We start from the raw sequence: 9,080 nt of genomic DNA, 5'->3' as shown, positions 1-9,080 counted from the left end.
GTAGGAAGATCTTGAGCAGAACGACATCTAAGCTTTGAAAGTAAACTCTGAAAGTACGCCATCTTGAATGACTAACCAACATTTTCAGCACTTTATGATATTGTATTAACTATAATGGAAATGTTTTAGATGATTTTATGTTGTTTTAATTGTATTTATGTACTGATTGTGAGCCACCCTGAGCCTGCATTGTGGGGAGGGCGGGATACAAATGTGACAAATAAATAAATAAATGATGAGTTCTACATCTGGGTAACAAAAATGAGGAACATGTATACTGAATGGGGGATACACTTCTGAGTAGCAGTTTATGTGAACAAGATCTTGGGGTACAGGTGGACTAAAAGTTAAATATGAGCAGCCAGTGTGATGCAGTGACAAAAAAGGATAATGCAGTCATGGGGTGTATCAACAGAGGCATAACATCCAAATTGCAAGATGTCAGCCCCACTGCACACTGCCACACCTGGAGTCTTGTGTGCAGTTCTGGAGGCCTCGCTTCAAAAAGGATGTGGACAGAATGGAGTGGGTACAGAGGAGAGTGACGAAGATGATCGGGTGATGAGGATGATCGGGGGCCTGGAGACCAAGCCCTATGAGGAAAGGCTGAGGGACTTGGGAATGTTTAGACTGGAGAAGAGGAGGTTGGGGGGGACATGATTGCTCTCTTTAAGGATTTGAAGGGCTGTCACTGTTGGCAGAAGAGGACAGGACTAGCAATAATGGGTTTAAATTAAGGGCAGGAAGGTACCAACTGGGTATTAGGATTGGGCTAGATGGCCTGTATGGCCCCTTCCAACTTTGTGATTCTAAATAGTTATACCAGTGGTTAAATGAATGCAAGGCAATATTGCTTATTTTTGTTGTCATCTGTGTTTGCAGGCTTTTTATGACTTCCACTGTGGCTCAAATGATGTCTGATGGAGCAACACCCATTTGTTGAAATCTGGATCTGTCTCCCCACCACGTAAAAAGCCAAGGGCACCTGACAGCTAGGGCAAAAGCAGTGCATGAGTAGAGCCTGTAGCTTGTGTCTTGAGACCCCACTCAGCTCTTATACTGGGATTGAATCTGATTTGGAGAAGGAAAGGGGGGGGGGAGAAAGAGAGAGAGAGAGAGAGAGAGAGAGAGAGAAAGAGAGAGAGAGATGCAGTAATATAAGCAAGTTCAGTCTCTTCACCTGTGTGTTCCCTTTGTCTGAAAAACAAATCCTCCACTCCTGGCTTCATATCTTACTGGTGTTATACATTGGCTTAAAAATGTGGGTCTATTGTTGTCACATTAGATGGAATTTCCTATATCACATAAGGAACAATAAGCAGTGATAAGGAGAACATCAAGATTTGCAGTCCCATCCTAAATAAATTTATGGCCTAAATCTATTTCTACATCAATGTTTACCACTGCGATCTTTGAGTTGGATCCTAATGGAAGTAATTCAGAGAGTGGACTTTCCACCCAGAGCTAACTCCCCCAAGCTACTTCTGAAGGTTCAGGAACCATTAAAACACAGTGGGATGTGGCATATGGAGGGAAGGAATTGGCAGAAATTGCACTCCTGTTGTGCAAATGCTTGCTTCAGTTGCAGAACAGAGGGGAGGAGTTGATTTCTGCTGTTTTCAGCCTCCCCTCTCCATGCTGCATCCTACTTTGTTTCCAGTCTTCAGGAACAACTTTTCGAGGTGCACAGGAGGCTGAAAGGGATGGGAGAATGAACTTTCTCCATTAATGATTTGTACGAATCAACCCTTTGCAGCCACCACATAATCTAAAAAACTTGTACACTTAAGGAAGTAGAATTTTGTGATCTAGAATTTTTTAGATCACCATTCAGTACAATTCAGTAAAACCTTAATAAAAAAGGTAAAATAAAGGTTTCCCTTGCTCAAAAGCCAATCGAATCTGACTCTAGGGGGCGGTGCTCATCTCTGTTCCCAAGCCAAAGGGCAGTGCTGTCCGAAGACTTCTCCGTGGTCATGTGGCTGGCATGACTAAATGCCAAGGCGCATGGAACACTGTTACCTTCCCACTGAAGCAGTACCTATTTATCTACTTGCAATTTCTTGCTTTTGAACTGCTAGGTTGGGAGTAGCTGGGGCCAGAGAAGGGAGCTCACTCCATCTTGCGGCACTAAGGTCTTGAACTGCCAGGCTACAGACCTTCTGTTCTGCAACTCAGCATCTTAACCTCTGAACCACCATGGCCCTAAAAAACCTAAATACAAGACATCAATTAAACTGGAGCTTTGAAAATAAAATTACCAGATAAAAACAAATCAACCTCCTAATGACTGTGTGTAAGAAAACTGAGTCGTAAAAACCCTTTTTGTTATTCCCACATTGTGCCTTCAGGCAGCCTTCTCTAAAGATATGACTTCACCATAACTTTTAGTTTTATCTGCCAGAATCTGTCAGCTTAGGAGAACAGTTTGCAATCATTCAGACAGGGACCTTGAGCTAGTATTTGTTGAGTTACCGTACCCAGAGGTTACACAAAGCTGGCTGCTATATACTAAATGTCCTGTTCATTAAACTTTGCACCTCACTATGTATATAGTCAGATGATGACAAAAGGATAAAATAGGAAAGCTTCTAAAAGCTATTTTTTTAAAAAAACTCTTAGTCATTCTGAAGCACTATAATTAAAAGATGAAGGAAAAATTAAATGTACTGAAGTAGAAAATATGATTAATACACAGCATGTTTAGCAAAGTCTTCACTTTCTAAAGGCCAAACTAGGCTGACCCATCTGATTAAACATGAATCTTCCCCACCTGTATATAAAGCCAGCAGGGGAAGGGTCTGATTGCAATAGCCAAAGGGGATCCTTGGCAGCAGTGCTAAATGTTCCACCCTCTGCATAGCCTATCTTTGCTCATTCCTTTTTACACTGACACCAACGTTATTGCTCAACAGAGGCTAAGGCAGGCAACCATGGGGCACAGGGAATGTTTAATTTCTCATATACTTCTTATACCTAGCAGGCAGTGAAATACCATCCCCTCACTTTATGTGTGAGAAGCTGGGAGCCCAAAAGGGTTTGTAGCAGAAGGACAATTCAAAAATACTCCCATCGCTGCAAATCTCTCATCCTCTGAGTTCTCAGGGCCTTGAGCAGGCTTATTTGTGAATACCACCTCTTCCTGCAGACCTGGAGAGTCTGATAAGCATGTAGAGACCCCAGCCTTGTTTGTGGGTTGCTTGTGTGGTTTTTGGCATATGCACTGGTTCCAAACAGTTTACTATTAGATATAGCAATGGGCAGTGCCAATAAAAGCACAACATTCTGCTACAGCCAAAGTCCTTATTAAGAGACCCAGGACTGGTTTGTACATAAAAGATGATGCAGAGCAGCAGTTCCAAACTGTGACACGTTGAACTGTGTCAGAGGCTGATCCTGCAGATAGTCTCTCAATACTTTCCACTTCATGAAAAGTGTTACCTAATTGTCATCTTGCAATATGTCTCGGGCTTAAGTCTTAAGAGCTGATGGGATGCACATGATAGGCATTCACACTCTAACTATAGCAATCTGTTCATTGAAGCTACATTACAGATCTGGACTAAGACCCATTCTAGGCTGACTCCACCACACTCCTTATTAACAACCTTTATAGGCTAGTCCTGGTTTCCCACAGGGGAAGCCTTGGTTTGAGTATATACAACTTATCTCTTCATTTGACTCTAAAAGGTCCCTCCCCCCTTCGTAAATCCTTAACAGAAGTTGAAAGGTTGCTGGTCAGTAAAATAAGCTTGGTTCAGGGGCTGGTCTCTACAATTTACAACAGTTTCCACTAGAATGATAAAAGTATCAATTGTCCTGGCATGCAGACTTGAATAAAGAGCTCATTGTAGATCAGTGGAACCAAATCTGGGACCCCTGCACTCACCACCCCGAAAGCTCTGAACATTAGAATTTCAAGGTTATTTCATGCTGGTACCTAACCCCTGCACAACGAGCCCACTCAAACCCCACAATGCCTTCGACCTGCTGGAGACAATGTGAAAAACAAGGGACTTTTTACCATGGTTGGTGGTCTTGTGAACTGATAGGTACATTTTGGACTCAAATTCAAAACCAAATCCATATAATCACTGGTCATTTGATTCCCCTATCCCCAGAAATAATTCTTCTCAATCTGTGGGAAAATTACAAAATCTCCAAAGCAGAACAAGAACTAATTATGATAATGTTAATCATGGCTAAATGTCTTATTGCATCTCATTGGAAGTCTGCATCAATTCCATCGCTGCAAGAATGCCACTTGAAGTTATGGGACTTATTCACCCTGGATAAAATTATGTACAATCTAGATAAATTTAGAGATACCTCAGGGCAATCCAGTCACCTAGAGAAATGGCAACCTCTAATGATCAAGTGTTGGTCTCAGGGCTATTTTTGGGAAGGAACACACAGGAACGGAGTTCCGCCTGGCTTCAGAGTTGGCCATGCCCACTATAGCCAAAACCTCTGTGTGCATGGCTACAGAGGGAAGGCTTGGAGAGTGACCCCCCCTGGCGACTCTGAGGTGGGGGGCCTCTGAGGTGGGAAGGCCTCCCTGTGCCTTCCCTGGCCTGTCCAAGAGCTGGCTTGCCCAGGCGCCCCAAGGGAAGGTAGTTTAAACTGCCTCCCTTCCCTCCAAGGGCCAGCTTGCCCGGGCTAGCCAAGGAAGGTGTGGGTGTGGCCTAATATGCTAATGAGCTGTATTGTCAGGGGTGTGGCCTAATATGCTAATACGTTCCTGCTGGGCTTTTTCTACAAAAAAAGCCCTGGTTGCTCTGATCTCTCAAATGATTGCTGTGTTCTAAGTAAAAGCCAATGCTCTCTTCTTTGCTCACACTGAATAGTGTATGTATTTCTTAGTCTCACTGTTCCACTACTGGTGTAAATCTGTGTTCAACAAACTTCTCAGCCCTGCATTTGTATTTCTAGTTTATTGTGTTTAGTTGTTCACACTCAGTTTTATTGATGGTTTGTAACCTTATTATACTGTTCAATATTTTAATTCTGTATACTTGGATGATTGTACTCAATTCTATTGAAAGACTGTAATATTATAAAAACAGTCTTAAGAGCCAATGTTGATATGGTTATATAGAGTTCAGTGCAATAAGAAAATAAGCACAGCAGGGAATGAGCTGAGCTTAAATACTGCTCCCTGAAATGCTAGGGTTTTTTGTGTGGCACAATATGAAAAAACAGCACCCCCAATTTGGAAGCTGAGGTGGTGTGACTGATGTTGCTTTCTCAGAATTGTATCATCTTTATTTTTCTACACATACACTCCAGGTCAGTATCAGGAGAAATAAAAAAAATCCATAAGACATCTAAAGTGTACATGGGATGCTGCAATACATATGTGTGGGGAGAGGAAGCTGCACATAATTCGGCAAGTCATAATACAACATTTGTAGATACTTATCAGCAGAAAATTTATTTCAAAACCAGTTTGATTGGGGGAAGCAATCTCTAGACACAAAACAGTATCCCAGATAAGAACATAGTTTACAAATCATTCTCGGATATAAGCAGGATTGCATGGGCTCCTTGTATACCACTGCTACTGGACTTTTCTCTTTGCACTTGGCCATCAGTTATGATGGCCATGGTGTCATGAGTGTGACATAAACATGAAAATGAAGTTAAACACATGGTAAAAAAGGTGTTCCTATTAAAGCACATAAGAGCTGTTTTCTCTTCTTCGCAAAGATGCAGCTGAAAGGCCTGCCTGATGATCTTTTCAAATGAGGCAGAACTTTAATCTCTCCCCTTATGCAAATGTATCACTGGTTTTATTCCATTCCATTTATTGTCAACACATGGGTCAGTACTTCTGTTGATTTTTTATCCCCCATTTCATTGATATATTTTGGGGCCTGATAAATTATTTGGTTATCAGCCTTCAGTTAAAAATGAGATGCATTTTCCAAACTCCTTCCCCCACCAGGACCACAGAGGTTTAAATGAATAAATCAGTTCTGGAACTAATGTACAATTCTACCTTATCCAGAATGAATTACTGAAACTGAAGCAACATATTACCTTCTTAAAACCAGAAAGGTGGGATTAGTTTATTTATACTGAAGTGTTGTGAGCTTTAGTCCTGCAGATCTTTGGGATGAAACTGTGTCATATCTGCAACTCAGCATCCGTGAAAGCATTTACTGTACATATTTACCAGCATATGCAGCAGCATAATGGCCGCATTATTAGAGTCTGGCATTCTTCAGTTCTCACTGCTTTCAGGCTCTAATATTTTACAGATTTTCTGGAGCACAGGAGTTTGGGGAGGGGATAAAATTGGAGGTGCACTGCACTTTTACCCTGAAAAAAGACACATATGTTTTTCCTCAATTGGTTTACTGGGGTTGCCAGACCCCATGGTGGAGGGGGCCCCCCTGCTGCCAGGCCCTGCCCCCAGCTGCTGATCAGCTTGCTGCGGGGGGGGGACCGACCAAGAGAAAGAGGAAGGCCCAGGTCATGTTGCTGGCAGTGTACAGGAAGTGACATCATCACACCAGCGACATCTGGGTGATGCACTGGTATTTGGGTAAAAACTCTATGGTAAAAATGACTTCTACCATAGAGTTTTTGCCCAAATACTAGAGCATTGCCCAGACATCACTGGCATGATGACATCACTTCCTGTGTGATTCCAGCAACATGGCCTAGGCCTTCCTCTTTCTACTGGTAAGTCCCCCCCATCCCCTGGCAGTTGCCAGGAGGGACCTGGCAACGCTATGGTTTACAGAACAATGGGTAAGCATTCTCCTTACTATGGCGGGAAAACCACAGGAGGAGAAAAGACTACCAAGGGGTGGCCATAACAGAGGTTTATAAAATTATGCATGGTGTCAAGGAAGTAGATAGAGAGAACTGTTCCTCTCTCTTCCATAATACTACTGTTGATGAGCAGTAGATTGAAGATAGACTAAAGAAAGTACTTCATCTAATACATAATTAAGGTTGCTTTCACATAGGGACAATTCCTCATTTTCTTGTAATTACTGTGGCAAATACAAAGACAATTCCCTCGCACCTACCATTTTACCCTCCCCTTGCCATTTTTAAAAAAATCTGTAACAGGTATATCAGTGGTGAAGGAAAGTGCTAAATCACAGCTGACTTACCATGACACTAAGATTTTCAAGGCAAGAGACAAACAGAAGTGGTTTGCCACTATCTTCCTCTGCATAGTAACCCTGGACTTCCTTGGATGTCTCCCATCCAAGTATTAACCAGGGCCAGCCCTGCTTAGCTTCCCAGATCTGATGAGTTTGAGCTAGCCTGGGCTGTCAATAGTTTTTTTATAAATGGAAAAAAGCTTGCTGGCTGTGCAGGGTGGGAACAGCACAGGTAACAGACTGGATGTTAGCAAGGAGATGCAAAAATCTTTACCTTCTCATTCACATTTCCCCCAAACTCACTTCCCCAAACTACAAGCTTTCAGGAATGATCATTCCAAAGTGGTTTGGGAGAATGCTGCAGCAGCGCTGGGGAAAATCTGGATGGTTGTTGGAATGATGATTATTTGTGCAGAAGGCATGGAACAGTCATCCCTGTTGATACTGTTAGATCTTTCAGCAGCCTTTGGCAGGGTGTCCACTTTGTGGAACTGGCTCCCTGAAGAGGTAAAGTCATTAGAAATCTTCAGGAAGCACTGCAAGGCATGTCTGTTTGCCAGGGTTTTTGATGGAATATGGGCAGCAGGCATCTTTTGGAAGGGAGGAAGTATTTTGCATGGGGGAAAGATTTTTAATATTGGTCCCGGTCACACAGAAAATTTGCTGTGGGAGAGCCATGATTGCCGGGCGGATTATATGAGCGCGAGCACACAGAAACATCTGGTAAGCGTTGCGCACCTGTAGGCAACCCATAGCGTCCAGCCGAAGATGTGTGGTTTAAAAGTACCTTGGAAAGTCCACTATCAACCGGTTGTGATGGGCTGCAGATGGACGCTCTCCATGTGATCGCTCCAACACGCTCCTCTCGTGTCCCTGCTTCCTGGTTGGACTGTGCCGGAAACACCCGCTGACGGAAACAGCGCCGTCGTTTCTGATCGCCTTTGGGCGAGTCAAATTGCGATGGTGCAAATAGCCACGCCTCCTCCCCGCATTATCCGGCATGTGTGACTAGGGCCATTATTTGGTTTTAATTTGTAGTTTTTAAATTGTTGCTTGCAAGCTGCCTTAAACTGAGAAGAAAGGGGAGGGTTTATAAATATTTAAATAAATAAAACAAGTCAAAATAAAAATGGCAGGTGGGACACAGAGAAAAGAGCTCCATGCAAAAGCAACTTGACTTGGCCACTTGGCTGGATAGATCAGACAGATTCATGAAGGATATCCATCAATGGCTATCAACTTTTTTATTTATTTATTTTATTCAATTTATACCCCACCCACCCTGCCAGTGCAGGCTCAGGGTGGCTTCCATAAAATGCATATATAAATACAATTAGAATACATCATAAAAACAGCCAAAAACCATAAACAAATCAGTTATCCTAAAGTGCTGGAACAGTATTCAGATAAAGTGTGAGAGCAGAGATTTTCAGATTTATACAATACTCCATAGGTGACAATAGTAATGATGTTCCTGCGCCAGCTCCATTGATCTCCTTATATACATGCAGCATGGGCGGGTTAAAGATGGTGAGGTCAGGGTACAAGGACACTCCTTGGTGTATATACGGCTCCTTAGTCGAATGCCAGGTGGAAGAGCTAGGGTTACTAGCTCTGGATCAGGAAATACCTGGAGATTTTGGGGGTGGAGCCCAGGAAGGGTGGGGTTTGGGGAAGGACCTCAGCAGGGTAGAATGCCATAGAGTCCACCCCCCAAAACAGCCATTTTCTCCAGGGGATCTGATCTTGATCATCTGGAGATCAGTTGTAATAGCTGGAGTTTGGGAATCCTACTATGAACCACGATGGCTAAATGGAGTCTCCACATTCAGAGGCAGCGTTCCTTTGAATGCTAGTTGCTGGGAAGCAACAAAAGGGAAATGATTTGCCTTTGTGAAGAAGAAGAAGAAGAGGAGAAGAGGAGATTGGATTTATACCCCGCCCTTCATTCGGAGT

The sequence above is a fragment of the Gekko japonicus genome, unplaced genomic scaffold (assembly GCF_001447785.1).
Source record: "Gekko japonicus isolate JY-2015 unplaced genomic scaffold, Gekko_japonicus_V1.1 scaffold520, whole genome shotgun sequence".
Taxonomy (NCBI): domain Eukaryota; kingdom Metazoa; phylum Chordata; class Lepidosauria; order Squamata; family Gekkonidae; genus Gekko; species Gekko japonicus.
This window is presented reverse-complemented; position numbering follows the sequence as displayed.